Below are 25,683 nucleotides of genomic sequence, written 5' to 3'. Positions count from 1 at the left end.
TTGGGGGTTTGTGTCTTAGATTTTCATTGTTTTCTTTTCTTTTTCTTTAGTGGGGAGCCAGGCTTTCCCCCAGTGAAGGCCAAAGGAATCTGCATGTACTTCCAAAGGAGAGTTAGCAGCTCTCTAACCCACGGCCTCCAAGGCTTTGCCCTGGAATGCACTGAGCTCTTTCAACACCACTGTTATCAGTAGGAGGGAGATGCAAGACCTCCTCAGTTTCTCACAAGATCAGACTGCAAAAATAAACACATTATGGTCTTACAAACCTTAACTGATACACTGGTCTCAGTAGGTCTGAGTAGAGCCACTGCCATATGCAAGCATCCATGGGAGAGTGCTTGAAGATTGAGGGGCAAGACAGAAAAGGGAAGGAAAAGGGAGGCAAAATTAGATAAGGTTAAATGTTCCTCCTCTGCTTTGCCATACTTCCTGCTGTTCAAAATCCAGCTCAGAGAAAAACATACCAATTTCTGAGTATTCTGAGTATTCTGAGTATTCTGGGCAACAACTTGATTCTTTGCTTCATAACATTTTCATTAAATAAGATTTGTACAGCCTCAGCAAGGTATGACAACACACGTGTAGGGCTCTACAACCTCCTTTATGAGACTGATCCATGAATAGGTAAATTATGAAACAGACTTTTAACCAAAAAGAAACACTGGGTAAAAGCACACAGTCAAGTTCTAATAGTTCAGCAAGGTGCTGTATGTCAAATGACCACATTAATTAAGAGAACACTCACCCTGTAGCAAACCTGAGGCAAAACATGCATTGCTCTAAATGTTGTTGAAATCAGTACCTGTCAGCTTCAGAAATTCAAATATATGCCTGAGGTCTGAGCAAAGTGCTAGTGCTGGAAGTTAATTAAGGGCTAGTTTCTGGATAAAACAATACCATTTTTTCATTTTGAGCAGCAATTCAGGATAGTAGTTATCTACCAAACTGATAATGCAGTGATTAAATTGTCCCAGTTCTGCTGCTGCTGCTGAGATCATTGGAAAATCATGGTTTAATTCAATACACGTAGGTAATTTTCTGTAATCTCAGTAATACAGCATGGGCTAATACAATAATTTTGTACGATGAGCTCTTTAAAACTACTCGGCCTTCACTGCCATTTATCTTCAGAATAGGGAAAAAGATTCAGGCATGAATTGCCTGATTCTGATTTATATTGCTGCAGGCAGAAGTATAACACTGTACTGTGAAGTACAGTGTTCCATGGGATAACTGGGGTACCATTGCACAGAGTTAGCTCTCGAAACACAGAGCACAAGCTCTCCACTACCTCCCACTGTATGAAGGACATTTCAGGCTTATCCAAACCCAGCCCCAGAGCTCTGACTTTGAAAAGATCTTGATATAACAACATACTCAACGTCCTTTTTGCAGGGTTTAAAATAAATTGCCTTCCCAGACATGTGAAATAAGTTGCCACAGAAATCAAAGGGAGTTTTAGGTTCACATCAGTTCAGCATGCTTATGTGACTCCAAGCAAATGGTGTGTTTGTATCTCAGCACCTCATTGCTTTTTACCCCTATATCCAAACAGGGCACTGGTCACACAAGCTCTTAGCAACTTGCTCAAAGCCATAGGAGACCCTTCATCAGGGAGGAGAGCTGAAACTGGCTTTTCCAGAAGGTCAGCTTATGTGCAAAATCTCTTGGTAGTTCAAAACCAACAAGTTTTGTGCAGACAGTAACCCAATTTTATTACTCGATGAGATTCCAAATATTTTCAGGCTTCATTTGGTAAAAAATAAAATGAGAAAAAGAATCCAAATGTGAAGGAGGTGAACAACTAATGATTATACTTCTCAGCAGCTTCTGGTTGCTGAGGCCAGAAGGGGGTTTCCTGTTGACTCCTGGCAGAATTACTGAGGTTTCCCTCTGACATTAAATAAACTAAACAAGACCAGCAAGGCATGGGCCTGAAACCATCCATACCACCAAACTGGTCCCTGGCATGGCTTTGGTGCAAGCCTGCTAATGCTCTTCCAGACAATGCCAAAGCACAGATTGGGTATTGACCCAGGTCAGGCACCATCTCCAATAGATACTTTGGATGTGGCCACCGTGATTTGAGGGCAAGAGAGTTTAGCTCTGTGGATTCAAGCTATTTCATGCCAGTTGGCCTCCAGGAAAATTCTCTGACTAATTTTGTTTAATAGTTGAGATGTAGTCAATGTGTCCAGGTCTTCCTTTCCTTCCAGTCTTGCAGAAGCCAGCAGTCAGTGCTTCCAAGCATTGGCAGCGTGACGTGGCATTCAGCAGGGTGACAGAAGTGACATGAGTTGACCATGCAGCTCTCTGAAATGTAACAGAGTTCATTATATTTTAAAGAAAAGCACTATAATTGAGGGAGTGGATCGAAACAGATCCACGAGAAGTAATAAAGAAACCAAAACAGAAAATGATATGAACAATTGAAAAATGAATAGGCCAATTTGTTTCAATTAATTTGGGGCTAGTTCTCCAGTACTATAAATCTGTCTGCACAAGAAATAAACAAACAAACAAATAAATAAATAAACTGTATTTTTTTATAAATATGAACTGTGATACTATGTAATTTGCCGGTACACTGTTAACAGTAATAAAAATAGAAAGCATTACTTTATAACTCAACCTAGTAGATTCGAGAGGGAAGAAAACATTTTTAAACAAAGACCTCCTAGTTTAAAGCAATAATCATCAACATGAGGCTTATATATAGTATGTGGCAGCTGTAACAACATTCATATCTCAGTGTGCCTGGTCTTAGGCAGAGCAAGGGAAGTGCTGAAAACAGTAGCATTACTCATGGATCTGCTCCAGATCCCACAGAAGTCTGAGAGAATCTACACTCCATGCTTGCTTTCACACTTGGGCAGCACAGCTAATGTTGAGCAAACAGACCACAGCTATGTGGCTCTCCCAGCAAGCCAGGCACATAAGAAAAAAATATCTGCTCCCTCCCTAAAGTCAGGATTTGGGTGAGGGGGAGGAAGAGAAACACAGGAGTGGCACTACAGGTACCTGGTTGTTTCGTCAGGGTCTGTCTTGCACTGAGCCTGACAACTGTAAAAGCTGAGAAGCCCCACAAGACCCATTGGGTAAATAACCACGGCGGAGGTTGATTTTTGGGCAGAAAAGGGAGTATGGTTTCATTTATTATTATCATTAATATGATGTTGCAAAACATTGTCCCTGCTAGAAATGTTCATAACAAAATATCAAATCATCAAAACGAACATGAGTCTTGGGCTCAGCTGGCTTACATGTTCTGGAAAGGTCATTAGTTTAAAGTTTCTGCTGCTGGGAACTGAGAAACAATGCCATCTCTCAGGAAACAAATCCTTCTTTTTAATGCTGCCCTGCCCTCCTGATGTTCCTACCACACTTTAGATTGTGTTAAGGGGAAAGAGAGCTGATCTCTTCTCCAAAGAGTATGGCCATTGCACTGGCTAAGAGGACAATGGCTGGCTCATAGGGAAGATCATTCTACAGCTTCCCAGTGACAGACTAAGGACTCTGAAAAGTGAGCTCTGGCAATTTAATCAGTACACCAGAGAGACATCAAAAGCACATGTGCTCTTCTATATCCTCAGCCTCCATGAGCTTAAGATCCTAAAGGAGAACTCCAGCAGGCAAGGCTGTATCTACCTAGCAGAGGAGCAGACTGAAAGTTTATTGTGCTCAGTTTTCCCACAGTATTTTGTCTCAACATGAGTCAAGCTAAGAGCACAGATTCTCATTGCTTGATCAGATGCATTCACTCAGATGTTTTTTCCTGCCTACTCTGCACTAGGAAGTCAATATGAGGTAAGAAAAGCAGCACAGAAGACCTCCTACGGTGGTGCACATTAAATTGAAGAAATGGTAGTCCATTGTGTGCAAACTTACAATCATACGTAGGAGAGATGACAGGAGGTAAACTAATTTCCAAGCCATGCCTAAAATTACTAATTCTATCTTTTTAGTTCCTGGGCTTCTGTTTTTAAATTTAACAACATTTTTTAGATTTCACTTTGATGGTAGGTATTCCAACCAAAATTATGCACAAATATGGACTTAGTAAACTTCTGATCTATATTTCTGATCTGAAACCCCAGGATTACCTCAGTAAGTGACAAATCGCTGGAGGAAAAAAAAAAAAAACAAACCTCATAACCAATATTAAATGATAAAATAATGCCACAAATGAGAAACCAAAATAATTTTTGCCGAATATGTTCTCTATGGATGTAGATTTAATAAATATTTTCTTTATGGCCTCAGAACTGATACCACTGTGGCAAGCACAATGCAAAGACGCTTTGCTCCCAAAGACCTGACACCAGCACTGCTACTGTGCAGCACAGCTTTAAACCTGCAGCAAAGCAGTGCTATAAATCAGGACTCATTCCACCAAAGTCAATGGAGCTAAATGACCGTAAAACTGGTGTGAGAGAGAAATCAGGTTGTTAACCTCTAAGGAGAACTTCCACTTGTCTCACAACCTGTGTTTGGCCAGGCTGTATTTTATTCATTTAAAGCGTAAAATGAGAGCCTCAAACTAGGAAATAAATATTTGATTGTAGCTGAGCTATGCTTGATATAATTTCATGATACTAAACTTTTAGTAACTTCTAACCCTCAGTAACTTCTCTGCCCATATCCAATAATATTGCCTGAATTTGAATGGAGGTGTCTGATTCTAACCTCAAACAGCAACTTGCACCATCTTCTGACCACAGTCTAATGATATGAAAACCCAAAACTAACTACAAGTAACTACAAGAAGGAATTCTTTGACCTGGAAGAGAAACCTGACAAGGTTTCTCCAGAAACAAGAAAAATTGCTTACCTCTCAAATAGTGGTAGTAGATTGATTCTGGTTCTTTTTCTTGGAAAAAACTTTGCATTTTATGTTACACTACTACTGAAAACTGGAAACAGGCCAAGAAGCAGAACCTCAGAACATCTACCATCCCCTCTACTTTTTGAATATGGGCTTTACTTTCTATTTTATTACTCAGAAGACAATTTTTGGTTAAATTTTCAATGGGCTGAGACACATAATACTGACTGTTAGCTGCTGGAAGGGATTTCTCCTTCAGGAGCACCAAGGCACATTGATTGCAATCTAAGTTCAAAACACAGGTATGAAATTTAGGTTGTCTAAACTGCCCTGCAGAGAACATAAAGTCCTCTGAATTCAGGTAATATGGCCCAATGAATCTGTGGGCCATGGGGATAAGTCCTCCTTAAAATGGACCTTTAAACTCCAAGAGAATATCATCCCAATGCTCACTAGCAGTCAGACAGCACACAGCACTTCAAGAGTCCTTTTGATGGGAAGAATAACAATGCTGAGGATGTTCAGAGTGACTACTGAGCACACCTCTGGCCCCTCACCTCCAAAAAGGCACAGCAGAAGGAGGAGAGCTAAAGCAGGGTGCAACAAGAATAATCTGACATGTGGAAAAGCTTCTCTACATGGAGAGTTTAGGGGGCAGAGGATTCCTTGACTTGGAAAAAAAAGATGACTGACGAGTAGTTGACATTAAATTATTAAAAATCAAGAAAGTATACAGGAAAAAAATTATTCAGCACTTCTTAAACCATAAAAGTTAGGAAGACTTACTAGGAGGACTAGTACTTGCTAGACTAGGAGTACAAGGGACACACTGTTTTGTTTTATACAGACATTCAGTGCTGTATAGGCCAAAACTGTAAAAAACCCAAACGAAATACAGTCAGATATGCTCTAAATACAAGGACCTCTAAAGGAATACTGACCGTGGTGTTATGGATTCCTGCACTCTTCCTTTCTTTGAATGTATTTTGATGATGGGATTATTTTACTCTGCAGAGATTCCAAAGTTCATATCATTGGATTATTTTTGTTTTAATTACTTAATATTCCTCACTGTCCAAGTCATATATAAAAATAGCAGATTTGTGTACATATTCAATGGAAAAATGATTAACTACATATTAAGAAACTGGCACATACAGATCTGGATTTCAAGTTCTTAAATGTTCAGAGGTGTCTGGAACATGTTTAATGATTTGTCTTATTAGCTATATGTTGTGTAGTAATTCAATACATTTCAGGCAGTATGTGCAAAAATTGTTCAACATGGAGCTCCTGATTCCTGATTTCCAACTACATTGTAATTTTAAGGCATTTATTCATGCACTTTTGGTTTTGGACCTTGTATGCGTAGTGGAAAATCATGATAAAAGAGACATCAAAAATTTGAAGAAAAATCACACTTGTTTTTTTTTTTCTTTTTTTTCTTTTCGTTTTATTCTTTTCTTCAATCAGAAATTCTAAAGAGCAAAGGTAAGCCCAGAGTTTTTGCAACTCCAGTCCATAAGCCTCTGTCACTATACAGAGGGGAGAAAGCTGTTGGAGAGGAAAGGGAATAAAGGAATAAGCCCTGGCCTGGGTCAAGCAGGTGCATTTCAAGGGTTTCACTGAGCTTGCACCATGGCTGCCAGGCTACCCTTGCATTAAATGCCCTTCCCACCCTGTTTCAGGTTCTGTTTTCTCCAGATGTTAAGAAGCTTTCTGTTTTATCACAGGGTAAATCTGGGTTTGGCAGATACAAAAAAAAAAAAAAAGAAAAAGAAAAAAAAGTGCATTTCATTTTCTCTGGGAAATGTAAACAGCATCCACCCAGCCAGCACTACCAGTTAGTGCAACAGCAGAGAAAGTTCTGGTTGAAATCTGGTTTTCACCTCCTGAGTGGCACATACAGATGAAAAAAGTAAAATAATTACTTTGAAAAGGCTCATCCATTTATCTTGCTGGCACAAAGACCTCCTTTACTTTATTTTATGGGATGTTAAGCATCTCGATTTCCCTTTTTGATTAGGTAAAAAAAAAAAAGATGCTACTATGTAAAAAAAGCAGCAAACTCTAAAAGCATTCAGAGAGGGAGCAGTAGCTTTAGCCTTCTGTTTGTGCAATTCCAATAGGTGTATTTAAATGTAAATGCTACCCTTTCACCCTTGAGCCACCTATTCTTACAGCCAGCAGAAAGAGAGCATTCATGGTATAATGTCTTTATGAGGACAAATCTTACACTTAATTTCTCATGTGAATCCAACTCTTTTATAACACATTTTTGTGAGATTAAAAGAACAATATTAGTCTAGTGGCTCAGCAGCCAGATCACTGCTCTGTCACATGGGAGACATGGGTTCAAAGGGATGGCAGGCAACTGTGCTGGGAAGTGCTTGATGGAAACTGCAGCCACGGAAAGATTCAGTCCTCCACTCTCACAGAATTGTTTAACTCCACATTATCTCCTCCCTCGGGCCAGACAGAGCCTCTCTCCCTCCAGCTCCTTACTGGAAATCATCCAGCTGCTGCTCCCTTACACAGAACTATTGGAAGGGTTTGAGACCCCAGCTCTTTAAACCATTTTCATTAGCCTGCTTTTGCACAGTAGGGAGGATTTTTGAGAAGGAGAAGGAACTTTCTGAGCATGCATTTCCAGACTAAGTCCCTTTGCCTGCCCAGTTTCACCCAGTGTCCATGGGGTTATCCGTGCTCATGGCATGGCTGCACTGCACAGCCCATGGGTGTGCTGATAAGAGGGACAGCACAGCTCAAATCCTGATATATCAGGGCAGAGTCCCACAGAACCCAGGGAGCTCAAAGTGCTCTGTATTAGGAGATTTATTTCTCGAGTGGGGAAAAGTCTCAGTCCATTTTGGCTAAGCAAGTTGAAAAATAAATTACTTAAGCGCAGGCCAAGAAAACTGTATCTTGATCCCTACTGGATCAAAATAAGGCATAATTTTTTTCAAATAATCTTTTTGCCTCAGCCTGGAACATGGTTACATGTGACAGACATCAGACTTTGGCTTCATGACACCTCCATGAAAGAATAAATACATTTTGGAGCATGGCCCTAAGGCAGCTGCATGACAGCTGTGCTGTGCACCAGTGTATGTCCAGCCCTCCTGATTAGTAGAATTATTATACTTTTTGTGATGCTTCTCAGAGGACACAGTGATAAGGGGCCTCTGTGCAGAGTGACATTCAAATGCTTTACAATATGATATTTTTCTCCTTGGACCTTACAGCCCAAGCACAAGCCATGTTATTTTCTCCTTCTTTAGCAGCTCTGTGACGCAAGACAGAGAGGTCTGTGTGTGCTGCAAGCACCAGCACCAATGTCAGGCATCCCACTTACTTCCCTCACTTCCCCTTCCCTTGATACAGAGCATATGTTTCATTGTGGCACCAAGCACAGGAAAACTGAGGGGAAATAGCCTATTATTTTAGGAGGTGCAGAACCAAGCACCTGGAACAGTGAAGTACTTGGAAAGCACTTCTGTAAATATTTTAGGCTGTAATATATTAAACAATTAAGAGGTGTTGGTATTTCTCTGCTCAAGGGCATTTAAACAGGGAAGTTCCCTTTAAAGGCACCAGGGCAGAATGTGTATGGTCATGCCCTTTAAAACAAAAACTACCTGGTTTTTCCCCCCTCTTTTCAGCAAAATGTCTAAATTTCAGCTGACTTGCTCTTTCAGCAGAGGAAATTAAGCCAGATTATTTTAATGCTGCTTTAGATTGTCAACTCCTCAAAAAAAAAAAAAAAAAAAAAAGTGGGGGGGAAGGAAAAAAAGTCCAAAGAATAGAATCAGTTACCTTGAAAGCTCCATTCAGGTAATTTAGAAAATTGTTTTGCTAATAACCTTAATGCATTGTTTGTGTACTCAGGACTGTCAGCACTACAGGTTACTACAGGTTAGTCAGTAAATTGCTGATACCAGCTACAACCAACCCTTAAGAAATCCTGTATCTCTTACGTCTTTGCTTCTATTTTCCTGACAACAATACATGAGTCGCTATGCAACACCAAATTAGCATGAAAGAATAAGAACTTAATACTGACATTTCTTAGCCAAGAACACAGTCAAAATTAAGTGCAGTTAATGTTTTGTTAATGTTTAGAAAGCTCTTCTTCATGCCCTTTACAGCACAGTGAAATGCAAGTTCTTTTAGACAGGTACACAGAGAGAGACATGCTTACACACACATACATGCCCCATGCATAGTTAACCTATATACACATATACACATTTAGATAAATTCCAAATAGACAAGCTCTAGGAAGCTTTGTAACAGAAACAAGAAAAAAAATTACCTACTGGTCTCTATAACACCAAGTCTCTGGAAAAACTTCAGAATTGCCAGTTCAAATATTTTCTAAGATTATGTTAGCAATCATTTTCACCAAAATGTTTTTCTGACCAAAAAAAAAGATCACTTGACAGAACCTAAAAATTGTTAACAGTGGAAAATGCTTGCTTCAAGTTTCTTGTAAGAAAACAAATACAGGAATTGGCAACTTCTGTGCAGTTTTAGCTCCGAAGAAATTATGACAGGCTTTTGCTTTTCTCACTTATCTCAGGGCAGCCCATCAGATTAGCAAGAATAAAAAAAAAAAGTATTAAAACTTAGTGAGTTACTGGAATCTTCTGGAACTGAAAACTATACAGATGGTCTGCAACATATTTGTATAGAAGATGCTCAATTGTTGACGGGTTCCCAACTATTATAGTGGCATGGTAAGGAGGCAGATACTGGGCACTGAGCACTGAGCAACTGTTGTCACTGAGCCTTCCCCTCTTGGCTGCATCCCCACTAGCCCAACGAGCAGTTTTGGTCTCCCAGAGCAGAGACAAAGGTTGCTTTGGAGAAGCTGGGAAGCCTAAGAACACCATGTAGATTTAGGACTGGATAGGAGGTATTGTGCGGAGGCCATGCCCATTACTCATCCGCTGGCAACGGGCTCTCTTCCTTTTGTCTGGAGAGATGGTAAACTTTCAATGCCATCTGAAAACAGAAGGCCTTTCACAGAGTGCAAGAACTCTGCCATCTCAATCATGTGAAAATATTGTAAACACTTTCCCAGCCCCCATTCAGCTGTCCAAAAAGCAGAGTTAGAAAACACCAAACAAAACAGGAAGGAAAGAAAAGGGTGCGCATTGCGCACTTCGGTTTAATTTATATTTTTTACTCTGAATAGAAATTTTTCTTGGAATTTTCCTTTCTTTTCCTTAATGTTAGTGAGCAGGTTAAGTAGCTATTATGGAGAAAAGGCAGCTAAAAGCCTATTCTATGTTTTATTTAGAGAAGAAAAAAAAGGGTCCAGTGCCCAACAGTTTCTCTCCAGCAGAGCAGCTCTCATATTTCCTTACAGCCCCTGCAAGAATAGATTTCAAATGTGCTACAGGACTTGAATTTCTCTTTCAGTACTTAGGTTGACCCACCCCTGTGAACTTTTTCCAGGAGGGTCTTCTCCCCAAATATTTAAACATCACAAATGTTGTATTACTGATATACCACAACACGTACAGAGTGGGAAGGGGTTCACATTCAAAAAGAATATGTTCAGAAAATACCTGCATGTGTGTACATATTTATGTTTACATGCATATCAAACATACAGCATAAGCAAAAATATACCTATAATCTGCACAAAAAAACTACTGGTTTGCCTGATGACACCTTTTATATACATTGTGCTCTTGCACTGCACCCTTAACTCTGGACAGTTGTTTTCACAGATGCTTTTTAGTTATGCGAAAGTGATGTGGTTCCTTGCTCAAAAAAGGTTGTGTTAATTCTGCTGAAGCCAGGGACTACTTGAAATTTCACAGTAACTTTGAACCATGGTAACACATTAGCACCACAATTCTTCACTATTTGAAGTATGAGGCTTTCATTTAGATTGGTCAACTTAACACCAGAGGGGCAAAGAAAAACAGCTCTGCTGGTGGGAAATACACTTTGTTCCTTTTTGTTCAGTTTGGTCCTGAGTCAAATCTGAACAGAGCACAAGTAGGTAAGCCTGGATGTATTCCTGCTCCCTCAACGGCAAATGCTCTTCTCCTAACCTAGGAAAGGGTCATCTAGCACTTCCAGAGGGATATATCACTCCTATCTTATTTCTTATGAGTATTTAGCAAATAGTGCACACTGATGGAAATGAGTCTCCAACAGGACAGTGAGAACTGACAGCTGTAGGAGCACATCATGTACTGGGCAGACTCTTTTACCTGATTTCCCTTGACTCTCTGCAAATGCAGACAGTTTGTATAACTAAGAAAGAAGACTTTCTTACTTAAATAGACTGATATGAAATGTCTTACACCCACACCATGAGAACACAGGCTCATAGGTTGGAGAGTTAGGAAAAGGAGCTGCCAATAACTGAAGCAGGGGTTGATAAACTGCTCAACATTATAAATTCTCAAGTGCATTCCTTGGGACCGCCTTGCACATGCTATCTCAATACTCCCCTCCTCCCCTCTGCATTTTATAAAAAGAAGCCGCAATAAATTAGAATTTTATGAGACTCCAAATAAAAACCTTCACTAAAATTGAAAACAAGACATGGATGTAGAAGCATATGGAAGGTTTATGAAAGCAGAGGAGAAAAAAAAAATTATCCCAAGGCAATAAAAAACCTGTCTGACTCTTGGTGTTCACAAACCAAGAATTACTAGAGACAGATGAAGAAGTTTTGAACAATACATTACTGGTACATCTTCCAGCAAAGAGACATTCTAGTTTTTATTTATTCTTCTGATGCAAGGCAGCCTGGTAAGAACTACTCTAAGGCACATTTTTTGGAATTCTTTATAAAACACTTCAAAGTTATACATGGAAATGAGATACCTTTCTGCTTTGATCCTTGGCATAAGGCTAACCAAGCAGAAGCGGCTTCCTGGCCTTTCATACAGTTTTCTTGGGAACTAAACACTGCACCCTCTGAATTCTTGCACTAGCGTTTTAAGTATTTTATGGAATAAAGGCAGTTTTGTTTAATTTATATTTTCATCTTTGTTCCAAACCTCAGAGTGATTCATTCTGGCCACTGTATATACAGTTTTACTCCTAATGCTTTTTTCTTTCCACTACTTCTCCCATCCTCACTACTCCCTGCTTCCAGAATGGTGTGGGTATGGGATGTTGTTTTAACTAAATGATAGAGTGGCTATTAAGGATTGTTTTGCTTTATTTTTAAATACAATACTCCACATTCCAGACATTTCAACCAAACACAGCGGTTTGAAAATGAATAATTGTGCAAGCAATGAAATTTGGATCTGGTTCTAAATTGACAAAAAATACTCTAAGAATTTTTAGATTTTTCTTCTCTAAAATGACTGAAAGCTAGGGGCTAAGTTATAGGGATATGGTTTAGCATCTTATGTTAGAAGTGAAAATCCTGTAATACATTTTGTTCTTCGAAAATAAATGCAGGTTGGACTCAGTGCCCAAATAAAGCCTCTGAACTTCTGAACAGGATACAAATCATACTGACCCATAACAAATGATATTATATTGTCTTAGAAGTATACTGATTTTACACTCCTGCTAAACTGATCAGTTGTGAAGTGGTTAAAAGTTATAGCCATTAAATGATCTTTGTTTCTGATACCTAGTTAAAAATTAATTCAAAGTGTGTTCAAGTGTGTGCAATGGATGGCAAGGATTGCTCATCATGCCACATTCATCAGCTGCCAAAGACAAATAAGTTCTGGAAAGAAGGTGAGAAAACAAAGTCAAGGACATGCCATATCAGAGTGGGAGAAGTGTTTTTACAACACAGACAAGCTCATGGTCTAGGGAGGTAGAGTTTCTACAGAGAAACTGTAGAAGCAGCCCAGGGCTCTGTGCTCATAGATTCACTCTGTCTTGGAAACAAGAATGTACCTAAACATCATAGAAACAAATATCTGAGGCTACCTGGGGTTTTGTACCTTCCTTTCAATACAATCTTACTGAAACTCAGGAATCCTCTTCTTAGTGCTATGACTTAAGCAAACACCATTGAAATATCATTCTCTCGAAAGAAAACCAAACAATATTGTAACACACAATTTATTAAGGATCCTCGTTTGCACAGTACCTAACAGAAGTTGAGAATTAAGATTCTTTGGTCTTCTTCTACATTATAGAGGAGAGGTGATGAGAGGAGATATGAGACATTCAGAACTTGAATAGGATTGTGCTGACTTCTATTTTATTTGTTTTGAATGTCCTTCTTTTTTTCTTTTTTTTTTTTTTTTTTTTTTATTTCAGCCCAGTCCCTGGTTTCCTGTGTGCAGTCCCACTAACTCATTCAAGACATTCCCCTCTGGTATCTGCAGAGATGGCAGATACCACAATTTTCAGATATTGAACAAGATATCCATAATTATTCAAAGATGGGCCTATAAACTCAGCTACTGAATAAAAACAAACTATACACTTGTCTTTATGCTGGAGAGGATGAACTTACACAATTCTGCAAGAACTGATGTTAGTGATTCAAGCCTAATGATGAAAAGTTTGTTTCCTTTTCATTTATTACAATAGCTGTAACAACTTCTGACTTTTTCTTTTTTCAGAGACCATTCCTAATAATTACTCTTTCCCTCTAATTATTTTGCCACACAAAATACTCATACCTAAACACTGTAAAAATTAAGAGCACTACAGGGAAAATCAAGCAGTCCTGGGAGTCTTGTGGATGCCAATCCCAAGCAAAGGCAGGGACCCCTCTGAAGCATGGAGCCTAGCTAGAGTTCACACCTTTCAGCAATGGTGACAAATGGCCATGAGTCCCTCCCTGAGGCACACAGCTCTGGGTGGGACAGCACAGGGGACCAGCACCCCCTTCATCTCCAAGGAGTCTCTCAAAAGGAGGGTGGCCTGAAGTTCATCATTGTGGATCAATTCCACAGTTTCCTAAGACAGATCTTGACTCTGTTCCCTCCACAAAGTTCATGTTGCCTGCTCCCCCAAACATCTCTATTTCCCCATCTCTGTAAGAGAAGTCTAAACACAGCTGTCAAGTTCTAAAATCAGCATCAAAGCTCAGTAAAAGTGGGAGGGGAAAACAATATGCTTTGTTAAACAATACTGCCTCAGATCTCAAAGGGTTATACAATGAAAGTAATACCCACTTGGAGTTCTGTCTGTGGCAAGCATTACCTAACATCCTCAGTCAGAACCCCACTGTTTATGAGGTGATGAGAAAAGAATACAGCTCCCTCTTGTCAGTAGGACATCTCCACTGCCCTGCAGGACATTTTCTTGCTATATTTCAGATGTATTGAATCTTCTAGACATTAGAAAAGTAAAACATGCACTGTGTACTCTGGAGCCATCACCTCTCTTGGTCAGTTCATAGGTTTGGCAAGGTCATAGCAAACAATCTTTTACATCATATGTCTTACCTTTAGGCTGTTTTACTCCTCCCCAGGAACTCAAAAGGATTAAAACAGGTTTAACAAACCAGAAATAGAAATATTTATATTTGTTAACATTGGTACTTCTAAACATTTCTCATTTCTTCCCATTCCCACTGATACTGATTCCCAGTCTTTGAGCCATATGAAGTGGCTTAAAAGTTACTTCTCAAGGAAAAAAAGTGTCTGCTAAATCACCCCACATACATAATTAAGGCTTTCTGTTACACTAGAGGTATTACAATTACCACTGTGTATGTCTATATATATAAGATATATTTATGTATGTGTGTGTTACATATTCATTTTGTCCTATACAAGTCAGCTTTCCTCTTTTGTAGTTTTATAGACTTCCATTTTTATGCTTGGTATGAATCCTTATGGTGGTCTAATATGATCATCTGTTTAATGCAAGCTACTGAATTCACCAGTTTGTTGACACCATGATCTCAGTATATTCCTTTAAACTCCAGTAAAGATGCAGTAACTCACCTGAACAGCTTTATTGGCAAAATCCATTTGTCCTCTCAGCAGAGCAGGGAGAGAAGCTTAGAGCTGACCTCAGAGACACTCAGTGCCTGCTTTTCAGGAATCTGAGGTGAGCATGGTCCTCTCCACAGCCTCCCCAGTGTTTTTCTGGAAGGGTCCTGAGCCACTGTGTTGGCTCAGAGGAAACAGGTTCAGGAAGAAAAAAATAAGTACATTGAATGGCACAAGAGTTTTCTTACCCCAAATGAACAGGTGAGTTGCACAACTTTTGGCCTAAAGGGGCAAATCAACCTCAACATTTGCCTGTGCACTAGGATGGATGCAGCCACAGGAGGAGTAAGAGTCATTTTAGGGTCCAGACAGGAGAATGTTAGGATTTTAGCTAGTCTTCAATAAAACAAAAGTGGAGGAATGAGAGGAAAGGGATCACTTTTCTCTTGGTACAAAATAGCTACTCTAAGGTCTCACATTTCAAAGCCTACCCTAAATGAACATCCCAGGCCATTACCCAAATAAATATGTGATTTGTGTGTTCCAGAAATACATACACTTTCACCAAAATAATTCTTTCCATTCATTCCATCTCCATTTCCAGTTTCTTCACCTGAGAGGGGTTGTGAAACAATGAGCTCCCTGGGACTATTTTCCCATCTGTGACATCATACACAAAGCACCTTATCTCTGCAAAATGCCTGGGGGTCTGCAGGGGAAAAAAGCACACACACAGCCCTCATCTCCTCCTCCCAGTGCTTCTAGCTCTCAGCCTGGCCTTTGCTGTTCTGCCCAGTTTGAGCCCAAGGAAATTCCAATGCACTTCTCTTCCTGAGGCTCTCATTTATTTAAACAGGTGGGGACCAGGATCTCTGTGCTTCCCAAAGTGCTGCTGCAGCTGAACCAGCAGCCATAGGTATCAATTAAGAATGTGCCCTGGGACAGGAGAAACACAGCAGCTCTTTCTAGAGTTTAAGTGCTGGCAAAGTCAAAAACATTGCTGAGATACTCTGTAACTTTCTTAACTCAGAAAACCATTAGCTGGCATTGTTGCATAAACTCAGCAACAATCTTTTCTTTAAGGTTGTCCCACCATTCTATTATCTGTCATTAATTTTCCATATGTTCCCCTCACCACTGCTCTTAGGCTGGGTTTGGTTTACAGGGTTGGATCAGATTTCTTTACAAGCCAGGACATTTGCTGGCTTGCTTACTAGCTTGAGGCCAGTTATGTTTGAGTGAGGCCCAAGCAAAACAAGTGAGATTTGGTGACGTTCCAGTGAGCAGGCACCAAATCTACATGATCCAAGGTTGTTTTTGTTAAAAGTTTTAGATTTTTAAAGTAGAAGCTTTTCCATTATTTCAGAATATTTTTTTAAATTTTTGTTTTTAGGGTTTTTTTATCAGCTTCTGGCTGATACTTGTTCAAATGTTGCACCATCCCTCCTCTTATAATAAAGCAGAACTTTATGTTCTGTTTTCTTTGCACTAACCATAAGGGAAAAGTTTATCAGTTATGTATACTTTCAATCACAGATGGGCAAATGCATCAGTATATTTGGAAAAGAGTAGCTGATGAGAAGAAGATGAATAAACCATTTTGTTTCTAGTCTTTCTACAGGATAATGAAGTCTAGTGTTTGCAACTCTTTCTTTCAAAAACAGTCAGAGTTCATGTGAAACCCTCTAATTCAAATCTGATTTCTAGAAATATTCCTTATGCTGTCACAATGTAAGTCAATAAAAAAAATTAAAAGTGAAGTGTCCTTCCATCCAAGCCTTAAAAATAAATTAAAGTGTACCCTTATAATCACTGATACACTAACTATATCCTAGATTATTTCATTCCTTTTTTCTCCCTTCTTCTAGATTTATTATTCTCAGCACATCTGAAATGTATTTTAAATGCTTTGGGACAAGGGCTATTATAAACTGCCAAGAATACTTGAGGCCCTATGGAAGTGCTGAAGTAGAATTCCAAAAGTAATTTGACACTAAAGGACCTTCAGACCTTCAAAAATCCCCAATTTCATATTCCCCACTGCACAGGCACAGAAACTTACGGTAGCAGAACCGGAGCACCCTCCAAATGTGAGACAAAATGAAAATGTCAGTATTATATACTGTGTTTCAGGCTGAGTCAAGCACAGGGTATCATGCTAGCAAGCAGCAGTTCAAAAGTATCCTGAATGCAAAGGGGTTCTTTCAAAAGTATATGTCTTGTCTGCTCCTAGCTGGTGCAAAGACATTCCCCATGGTTTTGCTCCATAAATTCCAGCATGGTGTTATAGATGTTGTAACAGATGTTATATGAATGCTGCACATAAATGTCACAATGCCCATATTGTTATTTTTAGCAGCACTTCTCAAGGTAAGCAAGCACAGCCCATGTAAAGCTAAGCATTTACATAAATACAGACAAATATTTTGTTCTGGACACAAGCAATGTTTAGGTCCTACATGGCTGAAAACCACAGCTCCTGACTTCCAGGAGTGTGCTTGCATGCTGGGATCCAGAGGTTTGGGAAGCAGAGAATTCAGACATCTCAAACAGAAGACTGAGCAGGAGCTGCTCAAGTGAGCCATTAGGAAATACAGAAGGTAATAGAATTAGCTTAAACCTCTCTGGAATTTGGTCACCTATCTCAAGGCAGGGTTTACCATCCTCCTCCACTGCTAGCCAGACCTCCTCCACCAAAAGAGTAAAGAAGTGGATGCTGTTGCTGCCAGACTTGCTTTCAGCAATTGAGTTACAACCAGAGCACTCCCTCAGACTGCAGGAGAGCTGGGTTTACTTCCCTCCAGGTATCTGAATCTGTATTTTCCCCACCTGTGCTGAAAACTATCATGCTATAGGTTATCCTGCTCTAGAGAGTTCCACCTTTTCCTTCTCTTTTGGTATGCTTAGGAAATGAACCCAAGCAAAACTGAACATCAATCAAACCTTTTTTGTTTTTCTCCTTCACATTTAATATTCTTAAAGGGACACTTTATTAATTATCTGAGATTATTTACAAAATAACAGCAAGTACTTCTTTAAATACCAATATCCTAAATTGTGACTGTTTCCCCACAAAGCAAATTAGGGTTTGATGAAGGAAAGGTTAAATAAATAAACCAGCACAGAGATGAGAGAGTAACTACTATAGTCAGCCTTCTCAGGCACTGGAAGTGTTCTGCACAGCCTAGTAGCTTGTCCCACCACACCACAGAGACATCCCTTTTTCTTATGTTTGCTTTATGACTTTTACATATAAAAATGTATACACACATGTGTTACATGGGGAAGAAGGGAAGGAGACTGGAAGAAAAGAGCCTCAGTGATGAAATGAAGCAGATCATCTTGGAAAAGGCAAGTTTGCAAGTCACTGGCAAAAGTGCAGTTTTTTGGTTATTATGCCATGTTGGACAGAGAGAATAAAGGGGGGAGAGAGGAGTCCACGCACTGATGTCACTGAAATCCTTGCAGAGATCAGGACTACTGTGAAACCACCAAAAAACACCATCCACCACTAAATGTGGAATTGAACAAGAAAAGAGAAAATTAGAGGAGATAGCTGGGAAAGAACAGTCACAGAAGCCAAGAAAGGGCAAAAATTCAAGGAGCTGGTAGGGTGAACAGAGAGAGCAAGTGATAGGTAAAGAAAGACGAGGTTGCAGAATAGACCTGTGACTGGATAAGGAAAATCCCAGTGGGGGATTAACTACACACTAGGGGTTTCTGTGCTTAGGTACAAAAAGCTTTACAAGCCAGATTTTTGGCAAAACTTCATGAGTTCCACACTGGAATAATTAAAATAAAAGCTGTTCACTGAAGTTATTTTTGGTGGGCATGTTTGGATCAGAGAGTGGAGTTGTTGAGCACAGTATAATACATGCCAAAAGCCCTATTATGTGCCTGCCACTGAACCCTGCCATACTTGGAAATGTGTTCAAAAACTGTGGTAGAGAGTCCTTACTGGCTTCACACTTGAAGGACAAACCAGGGCTGCACATTTAGTTGGAGGTCGGGGAACGGGTCCCAGGATATTTCTGCTGGAGGTGGGGGCCCTCTCAGGGTTGAGTCTGAGCAGGGAGACATTTGCTGTGCAGCAGACCTCAGAGAGGGCAAGAGAGTAGTCTAAATTGGCTATTCCTACTTAAAATTCATATATATATATATATATATATATATATATATATATATATATATATATATATATATATATTCTAGAGTGACAGGGGCATAGAAGTCAGTGAAAGGATATATATACCATGTGTTTTTATACCATGTGGTGAGCCTCCTAGGTGATGAAATGGGGTGCTCATGCCAAACATCCCTTCACAGCTGAAACAGGCAGGCAAACCAGATGGTAAAGCATTAAGAACCATTAGACATTATCACTCCATTCAGGTATAACATTTTTGTTTTCTTGCAGTGGAGTTCCTCAAAGGACCCCTCAGAGAAGCTGGGTGCTCTTCTGAGTGTTCCTTCACCATAGGCTTTTTTCCTTGAAAAACCACATAATACTGAAGTTCCTGTAACTGGAGACCAACAGGATACAAAATAATTCCTGAGAAAACAGCCATGAACCAGAAATTTCAGAGGAGTTCACAGAAGGCACCTTTGGATTAGGGATGTACCTGGCCCAGAACCTAACCACTGGGTAGGGAAAAGTTGTAGACTTTTAAGCAAATTCAAACTTCTTTAAACCCAAGCACCAGGCATAGGGCTTGAAGTGGCCAAAGCAACCTGAAACATTGCAACAAACTGTCACTATTAACCTACCAGGGAGCACACCCTCCTGAGAACACAAAAACAGGGCACATACCCAATTTCCTAGTGGAACCATACCCACAGTACAGTACTGCTTCTCCTCATGCCAGAAACTTTTTCCTCAAGAATGTCTCCTTCCTTCAGCACCCAGCTCCTGATGACTCACAAGAGCAAACTGCCTTCCTTTTCTGTGAAGGATTTTTTCCTTCTACACTGGACAACACAGGTTGACACTACCTGCTTTATGCAAACACAGCCTCTAGACAATAACTTTCCAAATCAGGCTATTACTGAAAGAGAAAAAGAAATAATCTGAGAATGTTTTTAAAAAACAAAAGAGAAGAGTTACATATATTTATCTGTTCAGTGGGGGCGTGGGGTATGGTAGTGGTTGCAATTTACCAAATTCTTATTTAAGCAACTCAGAGTCTCCCAGCATTTAACTCAGCCATGAATGTGTTAGCTAGAGTGTGTGAGGCCTGAGTTCTTGTGAACTGTTGTATTTCATCTGAAAGCTAAACACTGCATTAAGAAAGTCCAAATGGTAGTTTCATCCTCAAAATGACAGCAGAAAGAAAAATGTTTGCACTTTTCCCCTGCTAAGGAGAGGATCGGAAGGGAGAAGTTCTCTCAAGACACTCCTTTATTCTCGTGATAGCAAGAGCTGTGCTGCTGAGACTGCCTCCAGTCACATGTTACTAATACACCAGCTTCTCCTGTCTGGAGCCCACGCTGCAAGTACTGTTTTTCCCAGAAATCACAATGTTCATTGGCTTTATTTTGTGAACACCAGACTCCCTCTGCTCCATACCCCAGAAAAATCTCAGGTTACTCTGTTCAAAGCTCAGAAGCTACACAGCAAAGTTGTGAAAGCTGGGATTTGTCTAGAGTCTGCAAACCAGAGCCAAAGTCTTCCTCCAGCTGCACCATATAGCTCTGATACACCCTCCGTCGTCATGGAGGTTATTTTGTAGATCAGAAAAAACAATCATCTCAATCACTGATCTTTTCTTCTGTCCAACAACTGAATCTGAGGCTTCTGGGGCCAATTACGCCTTCCTAAAAATGCACTCTGGATTCAGACAAACTGTTTTCTCTGACACTGTTTCTCACTAGCTTTAAAAAGTAGAAAAACATCAATACAAATAAACTCATTGCTCTCTTTCAAACCTTACCTTGAAATACTCATTTTCTGCAACACCAGCTTGAAATGTTAACTGCTGGCTTAGGCTGTGCTGAGTGCTCTGTTGGTACTCCTGCCTCTTGTCTGTGTTCATCTCCTGATTCCTTTTGCACTGGAGTTCTTTAGCACAGAGATTGCTTTTACCTTTTTTCTCACCTTGGACAGGAACTGCCACCATCAACCTAAACTCTAAGCTGATATAAAGGATCACCAGGAAAGACTGCTTTGTTTATGAATGGCTGGTCTCTTCATGACATGTTGAAGTTCATTGTGCACAGATAGGAAGAATATTACTTGTACAATAGGCATTAAACATCAATCTCAATTTTAATCTCCAATGTTCAAAATTAGAAATTACTGTGAATCATTTGACCTCTTGCTAAAATTCAGGACACCTTAAGAAAAATCTTCTTTAAATGCTTTGGCACAGGGTAAGTCATAAATACCACTTCCAAATAGATCTTTTTCTATGTCTCTCTTTTCAGTTTCTCCTGTCTGGAAAGAAGTATTGATTTTGAAAGACTCAGGGGCCCCAGACTCTGGCCAGATTCTGTTCTCCTTGGCAGGTCTGTAAACCCATAGCAAGTCCACTGACCAAAGCTGAGCCCCAGGAGGAGAAAAGAGTACTTAAAGCTCCTGTTGGTCCCATGCTTTGCTATATTCTCACCTCTCCCCACAAGCCCTTGAAAACACAGCCCCAGAGTACCTGGCAGTGTCTGCTGTCCTGAGCACTGTGAACAGCAGGTGTTTCCATCAGCTCCCTCGCACTTCCAAGGGGCTGTCAGCAGGAATGGCACAGCAGCTTCACCGCTGGGCCTGTCTGATTTGGTAAAGTCACCAGATAGACTCCCTGCTGCCCTACTTATTTTCATGGTGCAGGAATATGAGTTACTGTGGTAAAACTTTCCACTGAGTGGGAGACTCCCAAGCTGGGTCTTAATAAGTTTTCATTTCTTGCTAGCAGGGCCTGGGTGCAGTTTACACAGACTGGCTGATGGGCTCCCACATTGAAACCAGCCAGCCAGTTTGCACAAGTCTCTCCTCCTAAAATATGTGTAATTTATGTGAGCTGATAGAGAGGATAAGAATCAACTGTCTGTTTCCCAGTTAATAAAAAACATACAATGAGAGCAGAACTCTGCCAGCATATCTTGTTTACCCAAAAATGTTTGGCATTAAATGTGAAATCGGAAATGAACTCATTATCTGATTATTTTCATTTTGAAGAATTAACTGCTTTGGGGGAAAGCCTTGTCTTAAACAGTCCCCTTGTATGGATGACTAATTGCAAATACATATCTCTGAAGAACACAGCAAATGCTCGTGACTCCCGGGGCAGGACACAGCACTATCAATTTGGCCAAGAGCATTAGGAGTATCCTCTCACGTGGCTTATTTCAAAACAGAAGGAAAAATACATTTAAGCTAGCAGCATCATGCCCAAGCAGGTGAGAAGAATTTCAAAAGAGGCCGTGCTCTGGAATTCTCATCCAGGAAATACAGATAAGAAGTGCTTAACAATTACTTGCAGTGGATTTGCCCTTTCTCTGCCAAAAATAAAATTATGCAGCAGTATGGATAGTTATAACTTCTGAGAGGTAAAATTGTGTTGAAAACAAGTTCTCTCAGTAATGCAAATGAACATACCTCAGTAAAAATTGAGAAAATTGAATCAAATAACCATTCAGGGCTAATAATGTTTTGGGAAAACTTCCCATTCTAGGATAAAATCCAGGTCACCATGGATTAAGAGAGAATTGAGTTCAAGGCAGTGCATTGGGCTACATCCCCTTGTTTGTCTCCTGCTGTTTCTTTGATTCATTCTCATTTGTTTGATCTCAGCATTCAGTGTTTTTTGGTTAGCCCTCTCTGTAGCTGGTTCAACAGCTGCTGCTCCTTCTAGGGTTGCTGAGTGCCTCCTCTATACTCAAAATCTGTACTTTTCTTACTGAGGACTGGAGTGAATTTTAGAAAGGGTACTGTGGAGCCCTCCACTGTGTGTCAGCACAGTGCAAGTTAAACAAGCATGTGTTCCCCATTGAACATTTGGCTCCTCTTTTCTTATTCCAACTGAAATATTCCCATCCTCACATGCCCTGCGAACCTATCTGCAACAACACCATGTGAACATCTTAAACTCCCCATTCTTCATAGCTACAACTGTGTGATTTTTGGGTTTTTTGCTTGTTTTTTTGTTTGGCTTTTTTTTGGGGTTTTTTTTTTTTTTCTTTTTTTTGCTAGCTCAACAATCCAGAGGCAAAACTAGAGGAAAGCAACAAAAGTCCCAAGATGATTCTGGGCTGCCCAGCAAGCTAACACATCCCTTCACAGGCTTCATGCAGCCCATGCACTGTGTGTAGTGCTGGCAGGGACAGCCCTGGTGCCTTCCCTTCAGCTCAGCCTGTACAAAAAGCAGGCATTCAACAATTAGTCAGTGGAATCATTACACACTTGGTTCTTATCACTCAGGTCAGATCTCTTTACAGAGCAGATCCAGTTAGGAATGAGAAGTTACCCTGTCTGGGCCACCAAAATGCTACAAATCCCATTTGTGATTCTTTCTTAGTCTATGTTCTTCACTAGTTGAAGTGGAAAGGGAGAAACCATCTCTCCAGAGCACATCTTTAAACTTCTTAAGGAATTCTAAAGGACAGATCCCACCAACCACAATACTCACTCTCTGTGATCACATGACACAGGAAAATGCACAACTATAGGTAGACTTCTAGGGGAGAAATAATGTATCGTTGCAGATACAGACTATAAAACAACATTATGGAAAAAAAAATTAACTCTGGAAACATTACATTCCCACCAGCAAAGACACACATTCACAGCCTAATGCTGATCTGACAATTTTCATGTACTCTTGCTCCTTTTTCACGTGGCACTCTGCACTCCAGTGCCTGCCTCCTCCTCTCCAGCTGGCCTAAGGCAGCAAAGGGTCACCAGTACTGTTACTTTTCAGTTCCTGGAGGCTCCTTGCTATGGCAAAATGCCACACTTCCTGAGCAACTCTGTCTTTCCCCAGAAGCTGAAGAAATATTCCCTAGTTGAACTGTTTAACTTTCATTTCCTATTTGATGTTGTATCAGCATGAGCAGCACTTTAAAGTCTATTTTGGTGTTTGCTCTCCTTTTTCTTTAAATCTCTGAAAGATCCTACTTTAGATTGAAAGCTAGAAATGATCATGAACTTGATGAGTTCTTTGGTATAGCAAATGTAAGCTTTTTAAAACAAAGAATTTGAGATTTTCTTTCCATTAAACTGTAGAAGGTAATGAGCAGGGAAGTGTAAACAGTTAGCAAATGTGAACGGAACAGAAAAGGCTGCTTGACTCTCTTTTATTCCAAATGAAATGGAACAGAGGAGGAGTAATAACTATCTTAAAAGAATTTGTCACATGTTGTTTGCACTTATCTTTCACATCTTGTTCTTTCACAGCCTATTAGATGCTGGAAGAAAAGCTGCCTTCTTCAACTTCCTGAAGTAGTTCAGACCCAATCTTGTCACCCAGAGCTGCAGTTTTATCTCCTTGAATACTGAAGTTTTCACTGGTTTGGGTGTTTTGGAGTTTTTTTAACTGTTTTTAGTATGAGTTCTAAATCAATTTCTAAAAAGTTGAAAGTCATATCTGCTCCCCACATTACCAGAAAATATACAATGGAACTGGTTTCCTTCACTCTTGATGTTGCTGTTCCTGACACCTTTCATCACCTCTAATTGTCTAAGGACTTGTCTCATTAAAGAAATGCAATCAGAATATAATGGCAATCACCTCATCTCCATCACCACTGCTGGTTAAAAAAAGCAGCCTATTGATCAATATTCATGCACAGAGAAGAGCAAACGTACCCTACATTTTCCTGGACACAGTGCCACCGGTAGTGTTTTCCCAGAGTTTTTGAATTTTAAATTGTTTCTCTCAAACTAATTTGCTTTAATCCAATTTTGTATTGAGACTGCTACACTGAGGTGGTCCTGTCACTTGCTCCTTTCACCCATGGAGAACCTGCAGCTGAAGACCCAGCATGGCTTTGGTCGGCGTTGCTCAGAGGCCCTTGGTAACTTCAATGCTCAGCAAACCCATTGATTTATTCCTGACACACATACTGGGTCACGTAGGCACACGCAGTGTGAGACCATTTCCTTCCCCTGCCTAACCCTGGAGCTGAATGGGTGGGGATGTAAACAGCAGGTGGGAGGAGGCTGTGGTCTCCCTGAGGAGTAACTGCTTGGTTGGTCCTGCAGCAGCTGCCATGAAAGACACTCAGACACAGCCAGCCACGGGGAACTGGGGACTCACTCACTGATGGTTTCAGCTATAATGAAAAAACTGAGTTTGACAAGTTGAGTGACTCAAAACCAAACTGGTCTGTCTACAGGAGGTGTATATTTTCATCTGTAAGTTTTGTACATCTCTGCAGGGGCTTTGGCTTTTCCTAAGTGGTAATGCCAAGAAAATATTCTATTTCATACAAGTGGAGTCATTGAGAAAACTTACCTTCCTGTGCTGCTTCATTGTTAAAAGTTCTGAACCACAATGCTCCTCTGTGAAAGCAGTTTCCCTCTTACCAAAAAGCTGGGTCATCAGAAATACAGACACCTATATAACAAAACAAAACAAAAAATCCATTGAAAGCAGTAGGAATTCAACTTTTAGCATGAAAGAGCTTTGACTTTGGTGCTTTGGGCTGCATCCCTAAGCAAGCTCATTTTCACAGTGTTCTCCCTTCTTTTACAGGTCACAAGAGGCATGGTGCAAGGTGGATGCCTGGTCAGTAACAACTGGAACTGTTGGCATCACAGCCTGAATAAAAGAGCAGATCTAGCACATCTACTGCTGATCCTGTCTGTCTTCAAGGAGTCATGAAGAGGAGGGATAGGATTGTCAGTCCTCTCTGTTAAAGGGCTGATCTACTTTTTACCCCACAGTGTTGTTTTTCATGAAGCTTTGTTCTCAAATATTTGATTTTGCTCTCCTGATAAAAATATGGTCAATGGCATTGTCTGTTAGCACCTGG

General features: G+C 40.2%; 1 long non-coding RNA gene across 1 annotated transcript; it reads right to left on the bottom strand.

The window, feature by feature from the left end:
- Window positions 1-582: 582 nt before the first annotated feature.
- Window positions 583-9,532, bottom strand: LOC129118482 (uncharacterized). Its single transcript, XR_013181481.1, has 2 exons — window positions 9,141-9,532; window positions 583-2,313 (listed from the first exon to the last, which is right to left on the bottom strand). It is a non-coding gene; the product is annotated as an uncharacterized LOC129118482 (long non-coding RNA).
- Between the last annotated feature and the right edge of the window lie 16,151 nt (window positions 9,533-25,683).

The sequence above is a fragment of the Agelaius phoeniceus genome, chromosome 3 (assembly GCF_051311805.1).
Source record: "Agelaius phoeniceus isolate bAgePho1 chromosome 3, bAgePho1.hap1, whole genome shotgun sequence".
NCBI lineage: Eukaryota > Metazoa > Chordata > Aves > Passeriformes > Icteridae > Agelaius > Agelaius phoeniceus.
The sequence above is the reverse complement of the archived record's forward strand: the minus strand, read 5'-3'. Positions and strand labels throughout refer to the sequence as shown.